The sequence below is a fragment of the Amblyomma mixtum genome, chromosome 3, assembly GCF_055824585.1.
Source record: "Amblyomma mixtum isolate Tamu chromosome 3, ASM5582458v1, whole genome shotgun sequence".
NCBI lineage: Eukaryota > Metazoa > Arthropoda > Arachnida > Ixodida > Ixodidae > Amblyomma > Amblyomma mixtum.
Genome location: NC_143014.1, coordinates 402550129 through 402577933, shown reverse-complemented (window position 1 = coordinate 402577933; position 27805 = coordinate 402550129). Strand labels below are relative to the sequence as shown.

Below are 27805 nucleotides of genomic sequence, written 5' to 3'. Positions count from 1 at the left end.
TCGTCTTGAATTCCTCCCTCCAAACACAACTGCTGTCCTCCAGCCCCTGGATCAAGGGGTAATCAAATGTCTTAAGACAAACTACAGGAAGCTACTCCTTAAGAGGATGCTAATATGCATGGACAGTTCCATGTCGTACAGCTTAACACTGCTGTCTTCTGTGGGAATGCTATCTGACGCATGGAGTGCAGTAACGTCAGCAACGATACGGAACTGCTTCCAGCATGCCTTCCGCATACCAGGCCACAGCAGTGATACTTTGCCTGACTGCGCTCGAAATGAAGACTGCCTCCAAATGGACAGCGAGGATGCAAGGCTAGTGCTTTCTGCACTCCAAGCACACAACGTAGCTACTGACCTCGGTGAATTTGCGGCTGCTGACGATAACCTCTGCGTGTGCAGGGAAGACACTCTGGATGACTTGGTAGCTGAGGTGCTGCCAGCACACTACAGCAGTGAAAGTGAAGAGGAATCAGAAGAGCAATCCTCTGTGACAGCAGCACAGGCCTTCCACCACATTGCTGAGGTCCGCAAATTTCTCACTGCAGCAGAAAATGCTCAAAAAGAACTGGCTGCTCTTACTGGAGTAGAGAACTTTGTTCTTAATGTACATGCAAAGAAGAAGCAATCAACAATTCATGATTTCTTCAAACCGTCTAGTCAGCCATAGATTGCCAATAAACTTGTTCTGGATCCTTCACCTCTGCTGTTTTCATTGTGTAATTAAAGTAGAAATGCTTAAAATATGATTTAAGTGGATAATTAATTATAATGTGCACTGTAATCTTGATCAGAGTCATATATATGAGAACTTCCAATAATTCAAATTTTCTGATAATTCAAACAAAATCCTGGGGTCCCTTCGAGTTTGAATTAATGAAAGTCTGCTGTAAATGTTTTGCTTTTACAGACATCCTAACAGTTGCGGTTTTGCGGATACTGTCTGCAAATGTGAAAGAAGTGAACGGGCTCTCAGCTTTGTTTGTGCGAGAGGAGGTAAGTTTCTTGATTTTGTGCTGCTATAATGCATGTGTAGAACTAATGGGCTTTACTGAAAGCATTGGTTTAAGACGTTGCTGAGCTTTACTGTGATGCAATGAACAGAGGAAGCTTAATATCAATGTAGTTACTTCAGTGAAATGGTGTAATTTTGGTTAGCAAATGTATTATAAATAAATAAAGGTAATGAAGTTGTCATCTAATAATTGTGAGTGCTGCTGGTTGGGGTCCAAAAATTAATGTTGCACATAAACCAAAATTGCATGTGTAAATGTAAGAGAAGCTTAACATTCTTTGTATTGTACTGAAAAAATGTATAACGTACAAATAACTTTACGAAGGGGGTGACTTAAGCATGGAGAGATGGGATTGAATTAATCTCTTGTGGCCTGTTTCTAACAATGAAATATTTCTTGCCATCACAGGACTTGAGTGTTCCTGCAACGCCTTGCATAGTTTTCACCGGACGGCACATTGAAGAGGCGGAATTTCTTCATATCAAGGTGGATAGGGAAAAACTGTTTGTGATTAAAAAACGCAGAGGAGGGGCTGGCGGCTGTTCTGTCGGCCTACTGGCTCTTTAATGTTCAATACGACCGGAAGTTATTCAACACGCTTGTAGTGTTAGAGCGCCTTTTTCTTGGCCTCACACTGAGCACACCAAGGGTGGTGGCAACAAAATTCCTCAATAAAGTCGCAAAAAGTGTGTAATTAATAGGGCCCGGAAATTTAGGCATTAAAGATCCTCGAAATAGGCAGGCATCTAGGCTCTAAAAAATATTGCAATAGGTGCTATAAAGCAAAAATAGGCGCTTTGAATAATACTTTTTTATTTATTAGTACAGGATTTGTCAGTCAAGCACGGAGCGTACGCTGTCCTCAATTGAATCACGCGACAATAAAGCACATTCTCAGATTTTCAACTTGAAGCTCCTTCGGTTTTCGCTAAGCATAGCTTTGTTGTTTAAAAAACTACTTTCAACGTCACATGAAGTTAGTGGGGTGAACCTAAAACATAAGAGTTCACAGGGACTCAGGCGTTCAGGTGATGTGGCCGTATCGTCTCCACCTAGACGGTCTCTGATTTGCGAAATTGTTTCCAGGTCTCTGTTTTTATCTACCAGTTGTTGCATCTTCGTAGAATAGTAGCGCCTTTTCCTTCCAGTTTTCGAAGTGCTGCCTGTACTTCTTCGACTGCCTTCAATGATTCATCTACTGAGAATCCGGCCTTTTCCAACGTTGTCATCCTTTCTGTAAACGTTTAGAAGTTTGCAGTGATGTATGTGAGGTCACTTTCCACGCTCGCCTCCTGGAACATAGGTGTTGTTTTAATCACACGCGCAGCGTCATCCTTGATTTCCTAAAAGACAGATCAGACCACTTAAGAGTGCAGTGTCTATTATACTGCTGCGTCTATCCATGTTCCCCTTTGAGTCAAAACAGGCTTTGGTGGCAGAGGAATGTCAGGTGCTGTGGCGCTAAAAACAGCAATTGTTTTGTGCTAGATACTAACTTATCTACTTGGGGAAAAGAGAGTCGGACACATTTGGCCACACGATGCAATTCATAGACATCGCAGGTCAGGTGAACCATCTTGCAGCATAAAAGCATCAGTCCCATTCCTGCCTTGCACATGTAGTATGCACCATCCGTAACGAACAAAAGTATCATCTCATACTGAATATTTTCTGGCCATAGAGGCTCCAGACATGAAGTGAAAAAACGCGCTGTCGTCGAATGGCTGAAATTTTCAAGAACATCTGAGTTGAGCAGGATTGCTCGTCTGGATTTCTCTGGGCTCAGTGTTCTGACGATGAAGGTGGCCACATACCGTCCGCTAGCGTCCGCGGTTTCGTCGACTGACACCCAATTTCATCTCTGATTTTGGTGGGAGTATCCTCGTAGCACTCTTTCACGTATCTCTTACGAAGCGTTGATTCATCTGCAACATGCTGCTTCGTGTACTTTTCCACAAAAATCCGAAAACCACTGTTAGTTAGTTTCCATTACAGGATATCTGCCTCCAAAAATGCTTGACACAACTCTGTGGCAAATGACGATTCCTTTGCTGCCGAACTACTGCTGAAAGCCTCTGCCAGTAGGAGCTGCGATGTCCCCTCCGTCGTTCTCTTCAGGTTTGCAATATGCTTGTTGGTAGCGACGTGTTGTGCTACATGGCATCGCTTCCCTCTTGGTACTGAAGCTTCTCACCCTTTGCAGAACGGCAGAGTTCCATCAGTTGAAAAAGCATTTCCAAACTGCGAAACCCAGTGCCTGCAACGAGCGCCTCTCGATACCTTTTCTTTCGGCATGTCAATATGAAATGAAATGGAGAGCGCTGACGAAGCAAAGTTTGTGAGGCCACTCAAGTCAATGTCACATGTTTTGGAAGCGGTAGGCAGAGAAGTGGCCCTTCCTTGTGGAGGAGTAGGCGGTCGAGAGTCGACCGAGTGACGAGCGAGCAGTGAGCGTGCGAGTGTGCTAGTCTTGCGCGCGCTGACGCTACGGTTGCCGGCTGGACGGCGCCGGTTCGGGTGTCGGGTTACACTCAAGCAGATATACAACCTGCTTAGTTGCGCCAGTTACACTTCGAGAAAAAGGTTTGGCTAGACCTGTGCCTTTTGTGCGTGCATCGGCGCCTGCCTTTCACTGTACTTAGAAAGATGTCTAAAAAATTGAAGAACGGCACCTAGGACCGAAATGCCGGATTTAGGCATTTATAGGCAACAAGTACGGTCAAATAGGTATTATTTCTTAAAAAATGCCAAAAAGGCAGGCAAGTGCAAAAATCCCCCATTTAGGCATTTATAGGCATGTTTAGGCATATACCTAAAGTTCCGGGCCCTAGTAATTAAGTATAGTCGAGGTGATGTGTATTTTTCTTCAGTATGTAGTGGCATTGTGTGAAGTGTTTTTTGGTGTTTTTAATAAATTTGCTCTGTTATGCCAAAACTGCAGCCTCATATGCACTCACTCATCTCCACTCTGAGATGCATATATACAAGGCTCCCTGTGCTGCACATGCCCCAAATGAGGAAAATGTGGCCCAATGCTGCATGATGTGTATTATCTGCCTTTGTCAAGGGAGTATATGTTACCTTTGAAGTGGTCAGCATTGTTTGCCATAATAAATTTTTCCTTGCAGGCATGTCTGGATGGTGACCAAGCATATCCAGCACATGCATGGAGGGGCCGTCGATTGATGCACCGCATGCATGATCCAAAAAACTGGGTAGCTATAGAACATCATGCAATGCATCGCAGTTGCCAGCAGTGGCCTGTCAACCAGCACTGTCTGCAGATTCGACCGTTCTACACATATGGGCACATTTGCTCTCATGCATCAATCCTAGCCTTTTGCTTGTTCGGTGAATCAATGCGGAGCACTTTTCCAACACCCATTTTGAAGGGTGTTGTGGCTAAAATAGCACCCTTTAGTAAGGTTGCAACCTTTACATCCTTTAAAATTTCATGCTGTCCACCCTTTCTTAAAGGGTCAGTCTACTGAATTTTATTGACCATATTTTCTTTGCGGCAACCGATAGCTCTTTACTCAAATTACCGTTTAGCCAGCTGTGGTGCCAAGGGGTGCGGTAGAACATTTTAAAATAGAATTTATTAATGTGGGAACACATCTGTATGAGATGGTAGTCTCATCTGGCAACCATCTGGATTTCCGCCGTGCGGCGACAAACATGGCGGCGCCCGTCGAAGCCGGACCTCTCGCTTCGGACAGAATTCTCGTTGTTGCTGCCTTTTTCAGAGCGTTCACTGGCCATAAATGGGGCGCCTGTCTTTTGCTTCGTCTCATCTCGCCTATAAGAAAACATATAAGAGATAAATTTGCTTTACTTTAATAATTAGAGTGACGATTCTGCGGCTCCTAGGCTTAAGTGGAGAGTCGGTTTGTTTACAGCAATGGTTCCCTTCCTGACGACCAGATGGCGCCACTATAGGCTGAGTTTATTTTTGCGTCTCTGCTAGACTACGCTGAACTAAAAGTGGGAATGTGCCTGCATTTTGCGTACGTGTAACTATAAATATTGATGTGATTTACAGAAAAAGCGAGCGGTACGCCTTCTACAGTTTATTAGAAGAAAACGTGCGTTTCTGTGACATTGGGGCATACAAATGGTACGTAGTATATTCACTTATGCTTCTACAAAAAAAGACTACCACTTTCTTGAACAAAATGAACGTTTGGGGTCGCCACCATGCTTTTTTACGCGACTTTTAACGCCGAAATAAAATATAAATTCCTGCCTAAACCGGGCGCAGACCCCTCGTTATTGATGTTATAGGGTGCAAACTACCAGAATATGCCATTATTTATACACTCATCTTGGTGAGTAGACTGACCCTTTAAGGGTGCTTATGTCTGCACCCTTTCTCAGCACCCTTTTTCAAGCACCCAATTGGGTGCAAAGGGTGTTCGTCTGGGGACAAACTGATTTGCACCCTTAAAGGGAAGCTGAAGAGATTTTCGAATTCATTAAGATGCTCACGTATGGATGTGGAAACCTTAAAAATCATGCGGGTGAAATTTTTTTGCAGATTAATCACTTAGGAGCGACGTAATCGCGGTTTAAAATTGCGCGGTAGCTCCGCCCCCCGCTGTCCGCCGAGCGCTGCTGATGACCCTGACGATGCGAGCCGAAACCGGAAACCGTGGGGTGGTGACGTAAACATTGGTGTTCCGTCGCCTCGCAGCCTCCGCGACCGTGTTTGTTTCTGCGTGCGTGCCATCGTAAGCTGCTTCGATCTGCCGTATGTTCCTGTATTTGTGCGTTTTTATGTTTGTGGTGACGTACAGAAACGTGTGCAGCATCGAGTGAAGCGGGGGACCATCATGCCGGCGTTCTGCGCAGCCTTCGGCTGCACTAACACCAGCGGCCGCGACGATGTGGTCTTTCATTATTTCCCGCAAAATAAGAAGATTTCCGCGAGGTGGGTCGCTGCTGTGAAGCGAAGGCATTTCAAGCCCTCAAAGACTACAATGCTGTGCTTTGACCACTTTCGTGATGAAGACTATAACCAGAGCCTGTCGATAATGCGTTCATTGGGCCTGTCAACAAAGTCGGCTCGATTGAAACCCGGCGCAATACAGTCTCTTCGCGCACAGGAGTTCGTCACCGCCACCGAGGCCAGCTTTCGCGAAAAGGAGGAAGCTCGAGGTAAGAATTTGTGTGTTAACTCTATGAGAATTTGACTGCGCGAACCGGTGTTCTATGTAGTGTAGGCGCGTAATTTCGTGGATGCAAGACTTTCGGTAGTAGTGAGATGAACGGCGCTGGAATGAGAACGTCAGGACGGCAGCAAACTGCAGCTTACAAAATAAGTGCTTAGCTGTTATGCTTGCAGGCATGCATCCTGCATCTCGTACAGCATTGCTCATATCAGAGCTCGGCGCTAAAGTTTTTGGCTGAATAAAAATCTTAAACTGCTACTATAATACTGCAAGAGCTGGAGCGACGCGAAGTGCGCCTCACAACCGGAGACTGCGCACCGCGCGTGAGCAGAGAACTTCGTTCGGTAAGCGAGCACGTGAAAAGACGTTATATGCAGCCTCTTTACTCAATTATGCTCGAGCTCACATATTCTAGGATTAATGCGTGGCCCTCACTGGCGAGAACATAGGGAGTAATACGCGGCACATTTTTCTTCGTGCTCGGAGCGCCCAGAAAACTCTTTGCAGATGTTTCTGGTATACGGGCGCGCGGCGGTTCGTTTTCAATTTGGTATCGCCTGGGGCCTGCCTGATAGCCGCCTCGTCAGCGCCCAATGTGCGCAGTCATGGCGCTTGCAGTCCGGCCCCAAAGCGTATACTTTTTTTTTTTTGAGCGATCTACGTCGGACGCGTCCTCTGGCGCTGTGTTAGCGCGTGAAGTTGCCTGTCAGGGTGTAAGTTTTTAAAGAGATCTTTTTTGCTTGGCTATAGTATTTGCAGGAGGTGCTCCAAATCTGCAAATACAACATGATATGAAAATAAAAATTTAATTAAGATATGCAATTTAGTGAGCGAATGGAAGCCTTCTGCCTATTACTGGTGTCTGCCATATCCCCCAATATAGCCCCAGGGATAAAATTAATACAAGGTTAGTTACCCATTTTTTAAAATAAATTTTGGACCTTCTAAAGAAGCACCTGGTATATAATAAATGACCTCACTTTGCACGTAGCTCGCCAATCAACAAAACAGTTTATGAAATAAACCAGAAGATTTTACTCATACTGAAGCACACTTTTGTTCTGTTTGCAACAATAACATCATATTGCTTATGCCTTTCAGGTTCTTGCCGAACTGCTGCAAGATCAAGACTGCACACCAGACGATAGTGCAAATCAAGACTGCATGGAAAACGACATCACACCTGGAGGCTCCACACCAGACAGTCAAGAATACACACCAAACAGCAATACAAATCAGGACAGTGCAACAAGTCGAATGCCACTGGGAGATGCTGCTGAGGACCCTGCATCGAACTTTTCTAAAAGTGATGACAAGGCTGACAAGTCTGTTCACGTTCTAGTGCAGCCAATACCAGTAAAGTGTTCTTCCAGGAATATATTTATAATAACACACGTAGTCGTAAAAAATTGCCGAGTGCAGCATGGCTTCATACATTTATAATAATATATAATTGTGCGCTACGTGTTCTACAGCCAGCCTTGCGATTCGGCCTGCTCGGTTGCAGCACGAGGCCATCGAGTTAGTGAAAAAAATCACTTGTCGCTTGATCTGAGAGAAAGGCGACCGCAAACGGATGGAGATATTCCTACAAGGGCTTGCAGTATGAAGCAACTCGCCTAAACAAGGATTTTAATTTACTTCCAGATCCCATCTTGGCACGCAGAACGAAAGACGCACGTTTGTCACCTCGACGAGTTCTGCCGCAAAGCGCGGCAAACTTCTGTTTTACGCGTGTGTTATGAACCGAGCCGGCACGCAGTGACCGTGAAGCGATGCCAGCATAAAATTTGCGTGCGAAAAGAGCCTGATAACTTCTTGCGCATGTCAGTGGTCTGTGTGGATTACAAGCAGATTTGCGGCAGCACCGACAAGCGGCAAGACAACAATGCCGACGATCGCATTCCGCTTACATTGCATTAGGAAAATTTCGTGCAGCAGTGCTATACAACATTTGCTCGCTTCAAAATTAATTTATTGTATCTCTGAATGAAGTTTGGCTAGAAGAGTATGCTTACGAAAGGACATTTCCAACACGTGGAGATGCTGACACTTCGCTTTCGTTCAAGCCAAAAGCACCGCTTGCGCCAGCATCGTTGCTTCCTTGGAGCGGTTTGCTCTTTGCGATTGGTTCGTACATGTAGGGGATGACGCCAAGATCCTCCTGGTAATCTTCGATGTGTTCCATCGTGATATAAGCATCAAACCAACAACCGGAACACCGCGCGCCGCGCTTCATGTACTACATCGGCGGCGACCGAGCCGGGCTCACCGAGCCAACGCCAGTGTTTACGTCACGAGGCGCCCAACCAATCACAGGCGGCAACGAGGCGCGCGCGCTGGCCCGAGGCGCTGCTGCACTTTTCGCCAAAATAAAATAGGTTTGCGCTTTCTTCTGCCCAATTTCGATGAGAAATTCGAATTCCGAGGGTGGAAAACTGTCAGGTGCATCTCTTCACTCAATTTTTTCGGGAAACCTTTCAGCTTCCCTTTAAGGGTGAGAAACTGTTTAGTGTGTGCCGTTCGCTTCAGCCGCCCAAATTTGTTTCAACGCTTGACAATGTGCGTGTGGCTCGTGTCTATTCGCCTGGAAATACCCGCGCTTGGAAGGTTGGTTGCGACTGAGAGAAGGATGAAAAGGAAAGAGCACGGGCCTGCCAACTGGCTCCAGCCGAGCGACCACCGCTGCCACGTGCAGATAGAAGAGAGTTGGAAGATAAGAGGACAGAGTAAAAGATAGTAAAGACGCGCGTCGCAACAACCGCGTCCGCCGGGACGGACGCTGGCTGAAAAAATATACATGGCCGCATATACACGGCCGCAGCCTTCGGGCTGCGGCCGAATGCCACAGGTATCTATTGCTTGGAAGGCGCGATTGACTCCATGTAGTAACGCAGCGCAGCCGCACGTCTGATCCGGTGTCTCGGCAGTCTGCTGCGAGAGAAAGGAACGCTTTGCATTCCGAAGTAACTTCTGTTGCAAGATCGTGCTTGCAGAGAGATGGAGAACTTGAGCTCTTTTCCCGAGGGCCTTCTGCACCCCTTTGCCATTGAGACCCCGTGCTTGACGAGTGAAGAAATGCTCGTCACTAGACGTACGGCAGAGGACGTCGACGTGCGCTGCGTTGAGAACAGCCGCCGCCGGCTGCGCAGCAGCGCCGCGGAGCGATAGTCATCGGGTGCGAGATTATGCTCCGGGTACACTTACGGCGGCTGACGATAGCTGGCGCGCAACTCTCTGTGACTGTAAAGTCACTGGAACTCTGAAAGTACCGCAGCTGTTTTCTTTTCGCCGCCGCGCCGCCTATTGGCCAGTTCCAATCACGTGATTAGGCGCCGCCATAGATGGTCCACTTGCTCTAGGAGCCTGCGGGGCGCAGTGCTTCCGAGCTGGTTGGACGGCGTGTTTTACGAAGTAGCACGTTCAGTATCGCGTCTGTGTGCGTGCGGGTTTCTGTATGTATGTGCGCGCGCGTGTCTGTGCCTCTATCTGTACGTATGTCTGCGTGCATGTGCGGCTCTCTGTGTGCGTGCGTGTCTGTGTGCGTCCGTGTGGCTGTATATACGTGTCTCTGTCAGTGCCTGTGTCTACGTGCGTATCTGTGCGCGCGTGTGTCTTTGTGCACCGCGTGTGCCTAAGTATGCGTGTCTCTGTCAGTGCGTGTGTCCGCGTGCGTATCTGTGAGCGAGCATGTCTTTGTGCACCGCGTGTGTCTGTGCTTGCGTGTGCGTGTCTCTGTGCGTCGTGTGTCTGTGTTTATGTGAGTGTTACAGCTATAAATGTCTTCTGAAGCGTTGCTTTACGAGATTTTTTTTCCCTGCTTGTCATCGACATTGGTAATGTGGCTTAAATAAAAAATAATAAACTGCGGAGTTTAACATCCCAAAGAGACACGGTAGCTATGAGGAGTGCCGAAGTGGAGCGCAGTGGGGAAATTTATGCCTCCTGGAGTTATTGAACGCGTACTTACATCGCACTGCGCATGGGAATTTTTGTATTTTGCCTCCATCGAAATACAGCCACAGCGCGTCAGCATGCTATCTAGCCGCACAGTTAGAGCGCAGGCCCCCTCGTCGACCTTGGGGTCACCCAACTACCTCCCACAAGCCTCCGACCGGCGACTGACCACACGGAGGGAAGAACAGGCGGAAGGAAACAGTAAGCGTAAAGGAAACGTTTTATACGCATCAGACTTCCTAGTGAACCGATTTACTAAAGGTTTGGTTTGGTTTATGGGGTTTAACGTCCCAAAGCGACTAAGGCTATGAGAGACGCCGTAGTGGAGGGCTCCGGAAATTTCGACCACCTGGGGTTCTTTAACGTGCACTGACATCGCACAGTACACGGGCCTGTAGAAAACCAAACCGATTTACTAAACGTTTTGTTATATCCCGCTGGTATGCACGCAGCCTGCCGGCTTTAAAGTTTTCCGGGTCCCGAAAACATGCATTTTCGAGCCTCTCACGGAAGCGATAGGACAAGCCTGCTTCTTGCGTTCTTAGCTCACACCCGTGGGCTCAAGAATACGAGAGGCTGTGCAGCTGTCGTGCGACGCTTTCAAGGTTTTCGAAACCCCCACCGCACCTAAGCTCTCAATCATGAATACTTTCATTGATTAACTTTTGCTCAAAACCGATGAACAAGGTGGCCTCAAGGGAGACTTTCTTCGCCTAGCAGACGACGCGCTCGCCGCGCTGGACCACCTCTGGCAACAACACTCCAATGTTGCCCGCGCGCCGCCCGCTGGTTGCGGTACTTTCAGAGTTCCAGTGACTTTATGTCACTGCTTGTTCACCTGTGCCCGATCGCCGCGCAGACAGCACGTTCGTTACTTGGGCGTTTCTCTCGCACGTCTGGGGGACGCGTTGCAATTGTCTTATTGCTGGAATCCGAAATTGAGCGCTAGGCTGCCTCAGCTCGCGCGCCTTTTGAGTTTGGTCCGAAGGCTGCCGATCTAACAAAATAAATCCTATGAACCTTGTGCTTCGCTTCCAAGTTCACCTGTATGTGCCGAGACATTGCTCATAACATTTATTTTGTTAGATCGGCAGCCTTCGGACCAAGCTCAAAAGGCCAGCGAGCTAAGGCAGCTTAGCGCGAAGTTTCTGTTTCCTACGATAAGAAAACTGCGACACCAGGTGGCGGGGCACGCGAGGCCGCATCCGCGAACAAATAGCGGAGTGACGCCCATGTACCGAGCGCGCTATCAACACGGCGATCAGGCAGAGGCGAAAAAGCAGTCGAAGCTATCTGCGCATCAGCTATCGTCAGCCGTCGTAGACATGCCGACAGCATTATCTCGCACCCGATGGGTATCGCTTCGCGGCTCTGGCGGCACTCCAAGGCACGCTTTCAGTCATTCGTGTCAATTATGTGCGTGCCTGAACGCACCAAGGACCGAGCAGAAGCCTAGTGCATTTCCCTAGCACTGGCAATCGCTCAAGCCACCACCTTCGGCGATAACACTGTGGCAACCATATGCATGGGCTCTCATACGGCATAGGCACTTCCTCCGAGCTCGAGGATCAAAAGGTCTTGAAAGGTGCGGAAAAAGGTGCTTCTTACCTCGCAGAGATTTCTAGTTTGAATTGTGGGTGGGGGGGAGCTTGAGTGCTCCACAATACTACTGGGAACCAAACAATTCAGCCTGATTACCTTTGGCAAAAACGGTACGTACTGTATACTCCGTTTTATACATAGCTGTCAACGCTGCCAAAGGTACAAAAGTAGTCCGCTGCAAAAAACAAGCAAAACGTATCCGTCCGCCTCGCGTCGTGGCTGAGTGGTACGAAACTCGCGCCTCTGTGTTCATTTTACAAAGGGCCGAAGTTCGACTCTCGGCTTGGCTGTTTTTTTTTCATTTGTTTGTATTTTTCTTATAATTATCATTAGGTAGAAAGTCGGAACTGTCAAACTCTAGTGCGTACTTTGAAAAACACTGCGCTATTTACTTGCGCTGCTTACTTGTTTCGAAGGGAAAAAGCAGTGTAGTGTATTGGCGACGGATGTGATTGCGAAGTGCTGTTCTCGGGCGTTCAGTGACTTTTTTGCATGCGGCACACAATGAATCATTAATTGTGTGCGATTATTCCGAGCAGCCTCGGCTATAGTAGGATACAACTTAAAAAACAGCAGTTGCTAACACTGGGCCGCGGTCCGCGGCGTCCTGTATTACTCCGCTGGCCAATCGAAAAAGTAAACGAAACCAGTTTTTTAATGTTTGACTATATCAAACACTGCACGTAACAAAATTCTAGTGCTCATAACTTTTTTCTTGTGCTAAGCTTCTTGTTTACGTAACAAGAAACTCTTAAACAGTGCACTATTTTTTTGTCGTGGAGGAATTCTGTGCGCGGAGGCTGATTGTGGGCGGAGCTTCACTGCAGACTTAAGTTGTATCCGACCATAGCGGCAACCCGGCATTGATCGGCGTATTCAGCGGCTTTAAAGGTGCCCTGCGACGTAGATAAAGCATGGGGTCTTTATTCTTTGTATGCAGAGTAAGGGACATTGTGAGTCCCGAACGCGCAATGAGATCACCGAAATCATAATATTTGATATTTTAATCTTCGCTAGAGATGCTTGTTTCGAGCCGATGGTGTCGCAACGCGGCGGCCATTTGCGGCAGCGGAAATGAGGTGGCATCCAGATAGGGCGCTGCCTTTCTCATTGGTTGGGCGTCCAGTTTACATATTGTTCCTTTATACTTGCGAAATGAATCCAAAATATTATGTCTCTGAGCATTGAAAGCTTTTCGCATGCCAAAAAAACTGGAAAGAAGCAGGGAAAGCGGACGAAAACTAACAAGAGTGCAGCTATCACTCTTAGTCTGGTTCCACCTAAGGATCCACTTAGTAGCTGGAACATTTTTGCAAAAATGTTCCACCTATATAGCTGGAACTATGCTCCAGATACTCCAAAATATGTGGAACAAATTTCCGAGGTTTTAGCCGGAACAGTGCTGCGCCTATATATCTGAAACAGCGTTCCAGGAATTTAGCAGGAACGCTGCATCATATAGATAGCTGGAACTCCGTTCCAGGTATCTTGTGAACCACATATTTCACTCTAGAGTTCCTTGCACGCAGTGCACTGTTTGTACAAACCATAGTAAAATAATTTTGTCTATATATGAACAAAATTATTCCACAATAGTATTGTATATGCAGTGCACTGCACACAAGGGACTATAGGGTGAAATATAAAGTTCACAAAACACCTGATATGAATGAAATCATCCTGTAGTAATTCTTAACAGATATACTATATGCATATTCCTGTACCCTTAAACCACACTTCTTGCATCAAATTCACAGCATACAATCATGATTTCTGTTGGTTGGACACCTAGTCCATCAGCCAAACTATACAAATAGAGTCTGATGCACCCCTAAGCTTAAAGCTTGAGGTTGTGGGATGAGAGATATTAAAACTCTTCTTTCATCACTATGCAACCTAGAATCGCCTCCTGCATAGACAAATGGGCAATAATACACAGATATGCTTGCACTTCAGCAGTGTTGTTCATGGTTGATGAACACAAGCATCCATTACATCAAAGCTTTATTTCACTGCCACAAAAAATACAATACTTAATTACTCGGAGGAAATTGAGGCTTTTATTTTCAAATATGACAGCTGTCTCTTAAGATGCTATATTTGATGTGTTAAGCTTTACCTTAACGCTTATCCGCAACCTTCAATCCTTTATTATCAAAACCATGAACTATACAGGAATGGCTGTGTCTAAATAAGTCTGAGGCCTTTAAGCAGACTCTTCAGTTTGAAGGATATCAGCCCTTTATCAAATTTTTCGTTTTGCAGCAGCAATGTCTGAACTAGTCCCAAAGTTTGGCCAAAAGCATGCGGATAAGAAAGGTACAAAATGAAGTAGACAGCTAGGCACAAAATAAGGGCACTCTCCATAGATGAGCCGGGAGCCAAGGCAATGGTGTTCTTCCTGGTGACGATCATTATCAGTCCGTCGTCAGTAATGATACATGGGCCTGGTACGGGCCTGTCAGTGTTGCATCTCCCCTTTAATGCAAAAACAGTCCAGGCTATACGCAACAATTCACTGACTGCCTTGATACGATGATTTGCATGATACATTATTTCAAATGTAAAACAATAAATGCTCATTTAAATTACTCAACGAGGATTCGAAAGACACTACTACATATGAATCAGCATGTAATATTAGCCTAGGCCCCTAAATAATTTATAATTGAACTTTTTCTGTCATGCTAATTCGGCTTCAACAGCTGAACGATAGCTGTAACATCAAAAAGTGCTTTTGTCACGTGAGGCATGGAAAAACGTCCATGTAGTCACTGCTTCTTTGTTTTGATTTACTGCACTGCTGAAGTCAGCCTTCTTCAAGAACCACAATGACAACAAATGAGGAAGCAGTGATCATACTGCAGTTTTTTCACGTCTCACATGACCTGCAAGCACACACTGACGTCAGAGTCCTAATTCGGCTGTTGAAACCGAAACAGCACGAGAAAGAAATGCAATTATAAATTATTTATTGGTCGTAGGAGAACACCGGGTGGTAATTCATGCATAATAATGCCTCACACATCACCACAAGCAAGAAAACACGAATCAAAATGTTAAGTGTCTATAGTTTCTTAAGCTCAATTTTAACTAAGCATGAAAAACATTAATCACTGCCTATAATGATTTCTATTCTGCATTCTTTTGAATGTATACCAGTGAACACTCATTTGAATGGCTAGTTTTTATAGCAGTGGAAGAACTGAATGCTAGCCTCCATACATTCTTTGTCAAGAAAAATTCATCATTTATATTAAACAATAAAATAAACATGCACCACAGGTTCTTGCACATTTTCAGCAAAGTATTACAGACATACCTATTATGCTGCCCAGGGACCCCAAATATTTTATGCATTTTCATTGTTGCTTAAGTCTATCAGCAGTAATTACAAAAGGAAGCTGTCTTACCTGTGTGATCACACAGAATTCAGAATTTTTTGGTCGAAGATACCCATCCAGCTCCACAAAATCTGCCCTGTGAAGTGCCTGCTGGACATCTCTTATTATCTTTCCATATCTTGCATTGTTGCTTTAAAAAGAATTTCTGCTTCAAGTGTAAGCTGCAAAAAAAAACACCAACTTAAGCACATATTTTACAGAAACTATTATTCGACCTTCGTAAGGAAACTGCCCATAATTTGCAAAGATATCAAAAATATTGACAATTTCATGAGTCTATTGGGACCTCACACAGCAAGACACCAAATGCAGATGCTAGGGCAAATTGCAAAATGCAGAATCTATGCTCTACCTTTCCTATTTTTAAATAAGTAAAGGTAAGGCCACTAAAATGATCCAGATACTGCCGATCATTACCTGTACAGATGACAGTTATGTAATGCACTGCATATATGCTGATTCATTTATGTGCTCCAGGGTAAGTTACATTGAAACCGCATCCTTGTTTTCCAATGCAACTTGCAATAGCTCTTTACAGATGAAGGAATATGCAACTAGTGACATGCACTGAGAAAAGTGATCACTACCAGCAACAGAACAGTTTATATTTACTCATAGGGGATGTGCTGAAGTGCTTTGCAGGTTGCATTGTGCTATGAAGCTTGTTCAAAATTCTTGACAAGAACCAAAAGCAAAATAGCATACTCTTACCACGTCTGCATTCAATGAGTAGGCAGGCAGCTGTTGTGGAGTCTCAGCCTTATGAGCCACAAATGTTACATGCAGAAGAGCCTTCATTCTTGTCCGGTTCAAGTGTCCAGCATCAAACGCAGCATCCTGTAGTGCCTAAATGTGAACAAAAACTTTTACAAAATTCATTCCAATGAGTATTGTTAGCAAAATCACACGGCAGCCGAAAAATGTGTGCACTGAAATCCCATGATTGTTTCAAGGACATTGCATATCATTGCAATGCCTTTTACGTCACTGCAAGGTCTTGTGATACCAGCGTAACATTTGAAGCTGTGCATTTTCATCATCAGGTATACTACTGAGGTAGAAACCATTTATTATAAGCAAAGAAAGGCTACTGTTACCTCCAATTCAAGCAGGGCATCATTTAGAGAAACAGCTGGCTGAGAAACATCAGCATTGTGAACAATAGATGCAGCAGCTACTTTCTTTGCATGCAGTTCTCTTGTTTTCTTTGCCGAGCTTACAGAGCTAATGAATTTGCACTGTGGGAAAACCATAATATGAAAAGGCTGAGTGCATCAATTTAGTGCTTACATTTCGTACAATGAAACATATTTAAAAAGATATCTTTATTTTCACAAAATAGACCTAACATAAGCTTACATTATATTTACAGGAGCTTTCAAAATTTTACTCTTTTTCAAAAATATAGTAATATAATATAATATAATGTAATATAATATAATATAATATAGTGATATTGCATGCAGTTACCCTTGCAATATCAAAAGTTTTTCAAATAACAAGCATTCAAATAACAAGCATATACTTTATCACATTTTACTCATCGCCCTGACAACTGGTTCAATATGCCATTGCACACAAAGAAATCACATTTACGTGGCGTCTACAAAACAGATCTACGATTCGCACCGTATTTGCTACAACAGGAATGAACACTAAACCAGATACCATACAACCAAACGTGCGCACGCTTACATTACCTGGACGTAAAGGCACAGGATCATTTCGCTCACCTTTTAGAAGCCGCTAACTTTTTAACGAGGGAAATATAAAGGGCGCTATTAGCTAGTATACATACTTCAGAATAAGAACGATGCCTCAGGGCTTGTCGATCGGCACCTTCTACGCTTCATATAGGCACAGATCGAGCTTAACGTAATTCGAAATCCAGAACTGAAATCCGCCCGGCACCGGCAACTTGCAATCCACAACCACAGGAAACTATAGCGTATGGTCCATTTCGTTGCGGAACCCGAATTCGCAAGGTCCATGACGAGCGCGCGTAAACCTGACCACACACGTAAAAAAGCGCCCGGAACGCAACGGCCGTGGAATCAGCAGCTCCCATGGGCGTCCGGAGGGGGGGGGCAAGGGGGGGCGGCTGCACCCCCCAGGAAAATCACTCACTCGAACCGTGAGTGATGGCCGCACGTCAGGGGCGGCGGTGCGCTCAGCCAAAAGAGTAAAAGCGGCCCTGCTTCCACGCTTTGGGTCACATCTGCAAAGTGCCGCGTCCGGGGACGCGTCGTTGCAGACATACAGCGGCACCGGCGAGCATGTGTTTCGAGCCGTCTTGAGATGTGTGCCTGTTTCTTTGATCTCTAGAGAGATAGCGACACGGAGGCAGACAGTGCACACCCCGGCCACCGATGAATTCTTCAGGAGGGAGGGACAAATCAGCCGTGTCCATCCCCGCTTTGTCGGACTGCTCAGGGGCAAGCGGGCGATGAGTTGGCGCCGCCGCCGCTCGCTGTCTCCTCCGATCCACGGGAGAGCGCAGTTCGGTACAAGCGCCGCTTTCAGAATTTTCGGCAAAGGGGATTAGCTGCTTTTGTTCACGGCGACGCAGTCTCCAGAGGCGCCCCCACACCAGCGTTCCTTGCGTCTTCTCCGGAAACCAGCGCCTTTGGTCAAGGCAGCCCGATGGCGCCTGCCTGGCTCGCCTGTCACCTCTGGCTGGGCCTCAAATCCCAACAGCGCCCATGTACTGTGCGATGTCAGTGCATGGTAAAGAGACCGTCCGTCCCTCATAGCCTGAGTCGTTTTGGGGCTCTGAACCTCATAAAAACACACAAAACAAATTTTCCGACCGGAGTGGCGAGTGTCCCTTCCCCTCGGAAGTCGCGCGGCGTTCCTTGCGTGTGCTGTAATGATCGGAGGCCCAGCCAGCGGAGAACGGCGAGACAGTCAGGCGTCATCAGGTATGCGGCCAAAAGCGCTGCTGTTTCTCGGAGAAGACGCAAGGAAAAGCTGGCCTGGAGGCGGCTTCTGGCTCGGCGTTTGCGGGGACAAAGGCTCTAATCCCCTTCACCGGCGATGCTGAATGCGGCTCTGGTGCCGGACTGCGTTCCTGGGGACTGGCAGCGGAAACAGGCGAGCCAGACCGGCGTCATCAGGCTACTGCGACGGAAAGCGCTGCTGTCCGGGGGAGACAAAAGAGACACTGCGTGGGGCAGCTACTGGCGACGGCGTCGGCGTACACAAAGACGTCTAATCCCTTCGCCGGGAAGGCTGAGCGCGGTGCTTCTCCCGGACTGCCCGTGGACTGACCGACGAGACCCAGTGGCGACGACGGCGGGGCGGCGGCGCCGCTAACTCATTACCCGCGTGCGCCCTGGGCAGCAGACAAAGCCGAGGGGCGACACGGCTGATTTGTCCCTTCCACCGAACTGAAGAGGTCACCGGTGTGAGCGGTCAGCGCTCGCGTCCCCATCGATCAGGATCGTCACTCAGCAGCAAACGACCTTTGGGCCTGGGAAAACAGTTCGCGACTCAGAGACGCCAAGTTCCTCCTTGCACGTGTATGTGTGTGTCTGTGCGGTGTGCGCCGTCACGTGGGGAGGACGGAGCCAAAGAAGACGCTAGCAGCCCATTGGACGCTCAACCCGAGATCAGATTCCCTACCTGGATACCTGGGGAATCTGAACTGCATTTAAGCAGCAATCTGTGGGGTGCCAGATCATCCTCCCTCATTTTCTGACTTTGGTCTCCGTGCTACTGTACAAAATGTAAAATAAACCTTCCAGCTTTGCTATTCCTCCCGAAGGCTTCCCTCCGTAGTCTGGCTGCTTCGTCCTAATGCGGTGAAGACCCTGGTCCCGATCTCCGAGCACAACAGTGCGCGCCTCTTTGTTTGTGCTTCGGTGTTTTTAGTGGCCGGTTGTCAACGAAGCTGAGAACAACCAAGACAGCGGACGAGAAAACGACGAGCGGCGAGTAGTGTGTGTGCAAATACTCGACTGTGCGGTTGCGCGAGCAAGATGGAGCGAGGTGTATTAAGCTGCGAGCGTGCATTTATCTTGTAAATAAGTTTTCGCTGCATACATAGTCATTTTTTGTTTTCAACGTACGCATTCAACCGTTTTTCCAATCAATGTGTATATATTTTTAACACTACCAACCCCGAGGAACTCCATAGCCAGCTTTGTCTCGCGCGGTCCCGAATGATGGATATTCGACGCTTCTTCAAGCGTCAGCGGTTGTCTGACGAAGCATTATCCAAATGCGCCCCTGCAGATTCTGGTGTGACATGTGACAACGGTGTAGCATTTGAACAGAGTGATGCAAGCTTTTATCACCGGACAGTAGCTGATGTCGTCGACTCCATGGAAGGGACTCTGTCAACAGTGAGTTCAGGTGATGCAGCAGGCCGAGATGATTCCATTTCTCCTTTCTTGGGATTCAAGTCCGGATTTGACCAGAGCGCTGCAACCTTTCATCACCGGACAGTAGCCGGCGTCGTCGTCTCCATGGAAGGAACTCCACCAGCGAGCTCCGGTCACGCAGTAAGCCGAAACGATTCCCTTTCTCCTTGCTTGGGATCGAAGTCCGGAGACAACATCAAGAAAACAAATAACTTGCCTCAAGAATATGACTTAGGAGAGTTTCTAGGCAAAGCTAAACTCACTGGCATACCGGACTTTTTGAAGTTACGTCTTCTTACTAAGCCATGGTCGCCAAATGTCACATATGATTTTAAGAAGGATGTAACACCTGGAAAGAGGCCTTTTCGACATCAGTGGCTGGGAGATTACGCCCCCTGGCTTGCGTACTCAGCGACAGCGAAAGGCGCCTTTTGTCGTTTTTGCGTCATTTTTCCTCCGCGTGTTCACCGGGGTACTCAAGGTAGTTTTATCGTGCGCGCTTTCAGTAACTACAGAAAAATGCACGAGGCGTGCAGGGATCACGTAAAATCCCAATGGCACCAGGAGGCAATGACGGCCTCACAGAACTTTATGGATGTGATGAAAGGCAAGCAGCTACCCGTTGTACAGCAGCTGAACAGAGCACTGCACGCGCAAGTTGAAAGGAACCGTGAGAAACTATTTCCAATAGTTTCCACCATTGTCTTTTGCGCGACGCATGACTTGCCGATTCGCGGCAAGCAGTCCGATAGTGGAGTCTTCAATGATCTGCTTGACTTTCGTGTAGAAGCTGGAGATACTCTACTTCAGGAGCACTTCGCTTCTTCTGCTGGCAATGCCAAGTACACTTCTGTCCGCGTCCAGAACGAGATCATCACAATCTGTGGCGACATCCTGAGAGAGCAGATAGTTACCGAAACTAACAAAGCGTTTGCTTTTTCCGTTCTTGCTGACGAAACTGCAGATATTTCAGGAAAAGAGCAGATGTCTATAGGCGTTCGCTTTATTGACAAGGCGGAAGTCGAAGTGTGCGTTCGAGAGCAGTTTTTGGGATTTGTAGAGCTGGAGCAATTAAACTCCGCTTGCATCGCCGCGGCAATCTTGAAGCTTTTGACGAATGTCGGACTGATTCTTTCGAACCTCGTTGGACAGGGGTACGATGGATGCTCTACAATGGCTGGAAAAGAAGCTGGAGTGAACAAAATTATACAAAAACAGTTCCCGAAGGCACTATTTTTCCACTGTGCAAGTCACAAACTAAATCTCGTCATCAACGATTTGAACGACGTCTCTGAAATTCGAAACACAATTGGGATAATCAAACAAACCATAAACTTCTTCCGCGAGAGCGTGCTCCGGAGAAAATTGGTGCCCAACATTCCGATGCTGTGTGAGACAAGATGGTCTGCAAAGTACAAGTCTATTAGGATCTTCTCTCAGCATTACGTGGCCATAGTCGAAGCACTCGAGCAGCTCGCGTCCACGGAATCATGCTCGAACGCTGCAACTAGACAACGAGCTCACATCCTCTACTGCGCAACAACAAGCTCATCTTTCATCGTCTGCTTGCATATTGTAGCGAAGTACAGCGCTCGGCTCGAACCAGCTACGAACATTCTGCAAGGTGTATCCATGGACTTCCATTCTGTGCATGGCCACATCACTGAGCTACAACGTATTTTTCGCGGCCACCGGACAAACGCTGTAGAGGAGTTCTCTAACATCATGAATGCAGCAAGGGAGGCAGCCAATCACTTAAATGTGGTGATATCTGTACCAAGACAAGTCTCTCGTCAGGCCCACCGAGACAACTACGGGATTCAGTCGCCAGAGGAATACTACCGTGTGGCAATATATGTGCCGTACTTGGACTCCCTCACTGCTTCTTTAGCTCGGCGCTTTTCTGAAAGCAATGAGAGGAGCTTCAAACTTCTCCAGCTGCATCCATCAAAAATGAAGCACTTGAGCCGTGTTGAGTTCGCTGTTCTCGCCGAAGAACTCCAGTGCTTTTACGGCATCGACAACTTCAAGGAAGAGGCCATCTCTTGGTACGAGATGTGGTGCAACAAAACTGGGGACCCATCAGAAATAACTTACTGCGAGCTTCTACATCAGGCCAAGACATTCTTCCCTGGTGTTGCAAAAGCCATTGAGGTGGCTCTGGCTTTGCCAGTTACTACCTGTACGGTCGAACGCTCCTTCAGTACAATGAGGAGAGTGAAAACGTGGCTACGCTCAACGATGACAAACGACAGACTGGACGGCCTTTGTATGATGAGTGTGCACCGAGAGCGTGTAATGAAGCACAGAAATGAATTTATCACCAGTGTCATCACGCAATTCGCCCAGAAAAATCCGAGGCGTCTACAGTTTCTGTTCAAGGAAGACTGACTGAGTGACTGTCGTTGCGTGTTTGTGAACATATTGTGCTGTGCGCTGGTCATCAATCCGGGTGTGTCGAGAACCCGTATGCAGCAAGACTGAGCACTCTTCTCCACGAAGTGATAGTATCTTTTTGCATTTTTATTAATTTTAATTGTTTCTTCGTTGATAAACTCCAATGTATCTCTCCTAGCCTCGCTTTAATTTGCTGTTTGTAATTTTTCTTTCATGCGTGTATTTTACTTATTTATTTTATTTGTATATAAATAAATAAATTTGCTCCGCAAATAGTGCCTTTTTGCTACGAACATACCCCCCCCCCTCCGGCGCCAACAACCAATGGGGCCCCCCCCTGCAAAAAATTCTGCGGACGCCCTTGGCAGCTCCTGCTACTTTAAACATAACCGCCGTACAACTGAACAGCATTCCTAATTGTACGGCGGTCATAGCTGACAAAGAATTTCTGGCAATATCTTTAGTAACCGAGAGGAGGATCCTGGCGGAACAGCGAGCCCTATCCGCAAAACTGACAACGCCATTGCCCGCGTGCGTAGCGAACATGTGCACATTTCAATCTTCCAACCGTTGGTTCCTGCTCTAACCCACAGGCGCGGCATAATGACTAACCTAGCAGGAGCACAAAACACACATGCGCCACTAATTAACCTTACAGTAAATAAGAAAAAACCACCTACCTTTAGCAATTTTCAGCGATCCAAAGGAGACGGCGTCCTCTCTTGGCGGAAGGTACTCAAATATCGCGGCGTAGTGCGGAATACAAAATGAACGCAAAAATTAACGGAGCTTGCCGCCAGTGGCGCGCGCGAGAGATACTGTATCAGCGCTGCGGGCGCCTCAGTTGACGAAGCGGTGGCGCTATGGTCGTGTTAGTGGCTCCGAGAAAGGGAGGAACTTTTCTACTATGGTGTTATGTTTTTCGGGCTCCTGCATGTCCGGGGCCGTCGGCGCGGGTCATGGCGGGTTCCGTTGCACGCACACGAACGTTAGTTGCGTCATACTATCGAGCTCCGTACGGGCTGTGTGTGCGGGCGGTGTTGACGATTTTGTGATGGCGCGGAAGTGATTTCTGCCGTCTGGGCTCAGTAACATGCACTAACACTGCGTAGCACAGGGCTGTTTTAGCATTTTGCGGCCACCTAAATGCGCACGCTGCTGCCATGGTTCAGTGGCGCGATCTTGGAAAGAGCGTCAGTGGCTCTTTAATATTTCTGCCGTTTTGAGCGTAATGGTCACGCATTGCAATCTTCCGGTCCCCGCTGCGCTTTAGGTGTGGGTATCGTGGTATACGTTTGAAATAAAAAGAAAACTACGGTCGCATTGACGGATGTGTGAAGCAACGGATTTGTACAATATTCAAGCTTTCTGCTGCAATGATATGGAACTCTTTAACTTTAAAATACGAAATGGATGTTTTAACATCCTATACTAAAATGTTACGAGAAGTTGCAAGACGCCCTGCTTATTGCGTATAGGGGGCCTTTTATGTGCTGCGGCCGTGGGTGCATAAAAGGCGTTTATAAGCTAGAGCACAATGTGACGCTCAAAGACGGTAAAAGGTCATCATCTATCCCGCTCCTTGTTGAATGATTTCGCGCGGCAGACGTCCTCAAAACACTCAGCGAAAGCACGGGGCAAAAGCAATAATAAAAAATAGGCAAAAAATGCGACGCTTCAAGAATAATTAGCTGTGGTTTAAACTTTGGCTAACCATGGTGAGAAGCTAAAGCTTCCTTTGCATGGCTACGTTCACAAACGCCACGCACACTGCCGAACGAATTGTCGGTAAAGCGTCGATGAAATGCACGCGTAGCCGAGTCGTCACACTCGCTGAGTCTGATCACAAAGTCAGTGTTCCGGCGCTCCATCTCAGTTGAAACCATCTCCGCGTCCAGTGCCGAAGTTGGAGAAGCCTTCGACTCTGCGTCGCTGGTTAGTTAAAAGGTTAGGTGGCCTCTCAGCCAATAATCAGTTTAGCCCGCCGCGGTGGCTTAGTGGTTATGGTGCTCGGCTGCTCGGCTGCTGGCGTAGTAAAGCTTTCGCTTCAAAAATTCAGTCCTGAACAGGAAGCGAACCCGGGACCACCATTATCTGCGGGACAGTCGCTCTTCCAACGAAGCTGACCGTGGCTATTGTTGATGGTATGGCGAGGCCGAATCGATCCACAAATCTAAGTGAAAAAGATTCTGGTGGCGTATACACAAATATAGCAGCGCGTTGACCCATAACAACAGTATCCTCGTGGTGCATTACACTGCGGGGTGTAGACAAAGGTTGCAAGGCAGAAAATTCTCAAGCGTGCGGTCTGAGATCTTATGTGGAACGTGTGAGAAATAAGCGGATCAAAATAAGTTCAACAACAAGCAAGTTCCACTTAAACCTGCATGGTTCGCTGCGGGACGGCCTGTTCCACATAAAGAAAAACAAATATAAATGAAAAATTCTTATGGTTCCACATAATTAAGTGTGATCCAGATAAAGTCCCCCTTGTTCCAGTGAAACTGGTGAGCTAACTCAATTTATGTGGAACATAAGTGGAACCAGATTAAGAGTGTAGGGGCGACACTTTCCATTCCGCTTCAAACCTTCGTGGCGGCCAGCGCTGTTCAAAAAACGTTGGCTCAAAACAGAAAGCGCGCGTGTCGAGACCGGCCGTGACCATACTATAGTGAACTAGAATGTCTTCTAGTGGCGCGAACGGCGACGCCCAGGCACGCCGTTTCGCATTGACGCCGCGAGGTGGCGCCACTGCAACCTTCTCTAGCAGACGTTTCAATGCATTCCGGCTATTATCTGGCATATACCGATGCTTGTGCGCGCTTATTTAGTGCAAAACGGCGATTCCTTCCTTATGGAGATTTATTCGGAGCTGAACCTGCATTAGAACGCGTTAAATTCCAAATTGAGCTTGCCTTCACGGCTGCACTAGCTGCGGAAGCGCTCATCATTTACTGGCGTTAGCTACGGCTGATATCGGACGAGTGATCGCACACTACAAAGCATCCTGGCCACGGCAGGTGCTACAGGCAGTGCATTCTGTCCAGCAGTGCAGGACCCGCCTTCTTAGAGGGCAAACTCAAGTATCAGCGAGAAACTGGCGGCGCGCTGTTCCTTAGAGTGGCCGGCTGACAGGCGCACGGGTTCTCGCTTTTCTCGTTAGCTGCGCGCGTCGGTTCAAGTACCAATTCTTTCTCCTTTTTTGGAATTAAAGCCTAATATTGTAGTACGAAATTCGGCATTTTCAGACCAGCAGCCGCGAATTCTTCATTAAGTAGGATACCTGCATATTGTTAGGCAGCTGGGCAATTGCAAAGCTAAAGAGCAGCTTTGAGATGTTACGTTTTTGGATTTCATCCATGGTGCTAGTAGCTTGTTTCAGCACATCAAAAACTTTTGTATTGAATCCAAAGCCTGCCTTGTAGCAACTGAGATACTTGCGAAGAGTTGTTTTAGAGGGTAATGCAAGTATGTTCTCTTTTCGCATGTGCTCATAGAGCTTTGCACTCCTCATTTTGATCACTATGCACTCCAAAACCCACTGTGGCGAGTACTTCATGCCTTTCGGTCTCTTGCGTGATGACGCTTCAAATACGTGGTGTACCGCTTCGCGCTGTTTCGGAGGAAGCTTAGCGACTCTGGCAGCAAAATCTTCCTTGGCAATCTTTTTGTTTTTTGCCGCCATCGCGACAAGCCGCTCTTCCATGGAGGTGGTGCATTTTCTCAGACGAGCTGTTCTTTCCTTTTCCAGCTTGAGCCGCAATGCACACGCTCTCTTCACTGACAGATTGGCTCTGGTGCGTGCCGTCTGTGACTTTCTTGTAAGGAGCAACTTTCGAAGGCCCTTGCATTCAGCGCAAGGAGTTCCTGCAAATTCAAATATGTGACCATAAGAATCACATGTACATAGACTGGAAATAATATAGCGCAGTTGTACTTAAAAAAAAAGGCTAAGAGGCCGAACTTACCTTCTTGATATACTTTTCCTCGACATTTTGGGCTGAAAATACCACGCCCACTCACAATGCTTGCCGCCCGTAGTTTTTCTGTCAAACGCTCCGTTATTTGACTGAAGTCTGTGTCTAGCATGGCTCCCTTGCAGACACAAATTCCCTCTGTCCCTCGCAGCGCATTGTCCGCTTCTGTCAGCGAACACACGACAGTGTCACTACATAACGCACCTCTAACGAATACTACTTGTGCGCGCAGTTCATCTCCCGTGGTAGCAAACAAAAGAACCTTGTCATGTCCCCAAATCTCACGAGAGATGCATTCATATCATTTCACGAATACACCAATCAGTTTAAACTGGAAAGGAGGATCTATCCGCCACCAGACAAAAAGCTCGACAAAAGCCAGGAGGTAACGTGGCGTCGGCTCCAGACGCGAGCCTTCTTTAGCCCGTCGAGACTAGCACACATGTATCCAACACAATACAACGCTACTTGCAAACAATGCGGCGAGATAGCCGGATATGACCACATTTTATGGAGCTGCAAAAAGGCGCCGCCACCGGCGGACCTACTACCAGTCCCTTCTCTAGAGCGGTGGGAGGCTATACTGGCCAGCTCAGACCCGTTGACGCAAGTCCGGGCCACTGAGTGGGCTCACAAGGTCGCCAAGAGCCATGGGCTCGAAGCCACCTAGTATAATGCCCACTAGGGCTCAGTGCTGACAATAAACGTTTTCCAATCCAATCCAATGTACAACCTCAATTCTAGGGCTTGTTTCTATGCTTGTTGTCACAACGCAAAGACTTGAGGCACCATCTTACATAAATCGGCACCAGTACTCAGGGGAAACTTCTAAACTACGAAGTGGACCAGTCGTGAACGCTTCGCTTCCCGATGAGTCCACAATTTCATTGTCGTCGTTCGCTGCGCTACTGACAGAATCCTGGCGCTTCTTCTTATTTGTTGACACGCTTGCTGGAGCTGGTCTTTTCCGCTGAGTCCTTGCTCCCATGGGCTTTACGGAAAGATAGGCCGGGCAACCAGGCAAGAGCGTAGGCACCGCGTCAGGTGCCAGCGATGGCTTACCGCCTGGAATCCGCACTTGGCTGCCGTTGATCACATGAACGTAGACGCGCAAAATGAAATGCGGCTCAAAGTGGTGCTCGCATACCGCAGCGGTTTCTGTGAGAGGCTTGTCCTGTCTTCGCAAACTCCGCTCGCACTTTTTTCGATGCTCCTTGTCCCTCGGAGCAGCAAACAAGGATGCTCCCGGATAGCCGCTTCAGCATCCCGGAGCAAAACAGTGAGAGTCCGTCTTTCTCTTTGCCATTGCGTACTGCACATGGTGCTTTCGAAGAGATATAAGACGTCTTCGTTGGTGCTACGCGAAACACACGTGAAATTTCAAGGCGACAAGCAGAAAAACGTGCGCAACGTACCGAACGCAAAGCCGCAAAGATTTCGACCGACGCGCGCGCGGTCCTAGAAAAGAGATCTGCAGCGCCACCAGCGGCCGTCAGTGGCGTCCGGCGTGTCAAGACACGGCCGGTCTTGACGCGCGCGCTCTCTCCTCTCGAGAGCGAGAGAGCGAGAGAGCGCGCGCGTCAAGACCGGCCGTGGTCAAGAGCGCCCATTTCCCTTCCGTTCGCGCCACTAGAAAGTATTCTAGTTCACTATAACTTCTAGTTCACTGTACTATAACCATACCAAGACAGCAGCGAAAAAAAAAAAAGCCAGTCGGTACACCTTGCCCAAGGAAGAGAAAGGCCGGACAGGAGACGGGAGTTGAGCTTGGGGGGGAGGGGGGCTAAGTCCGACTAAAAAAGAAACTTCGGGGAGCTTCCTTTGTTGTTAGTCGCCCCTGCCCTGACTACGGCGTCGCGTGCACGGGGGGAAGACGCCGTCAAAATGCGCGGCTGTCTACAGGCCCGACAAAGCAAC

The 27805-nt window shown here is 47.5% G+C and overlaps 1 long non-coding RNA gene and 1 pseudogene across 1 annotated transcript; one reads left to right on the top strand and one right to left on the bottom strand.

Annotated features, from left to right (window-relative positions):
* Positions 1-6090, top strand: part of LOC149357400 (uncharacterized) — a 58102-nt pseudogene extending 52012 nt beyond the window's left edge.
* A 9069-nt stretch (positions 6091-15159) lies between these two features.
* LOC149357399 (uncharacterized) lies at positions 15160-22726 on the bottom strand. The gene is made up of 3 exons (XR_016291815.1): positions 22592-22726; positions 15862-15996; positions 15160-15311 (listed from the first exon to the last, which is right to left on the bottom strand). It is a non-coding gene; the product is annotated as an uncharacterized LOC149357399 (long non-coding RNA).
* Positions 22727-27805: the final 5079 nt, after the last annotated feature.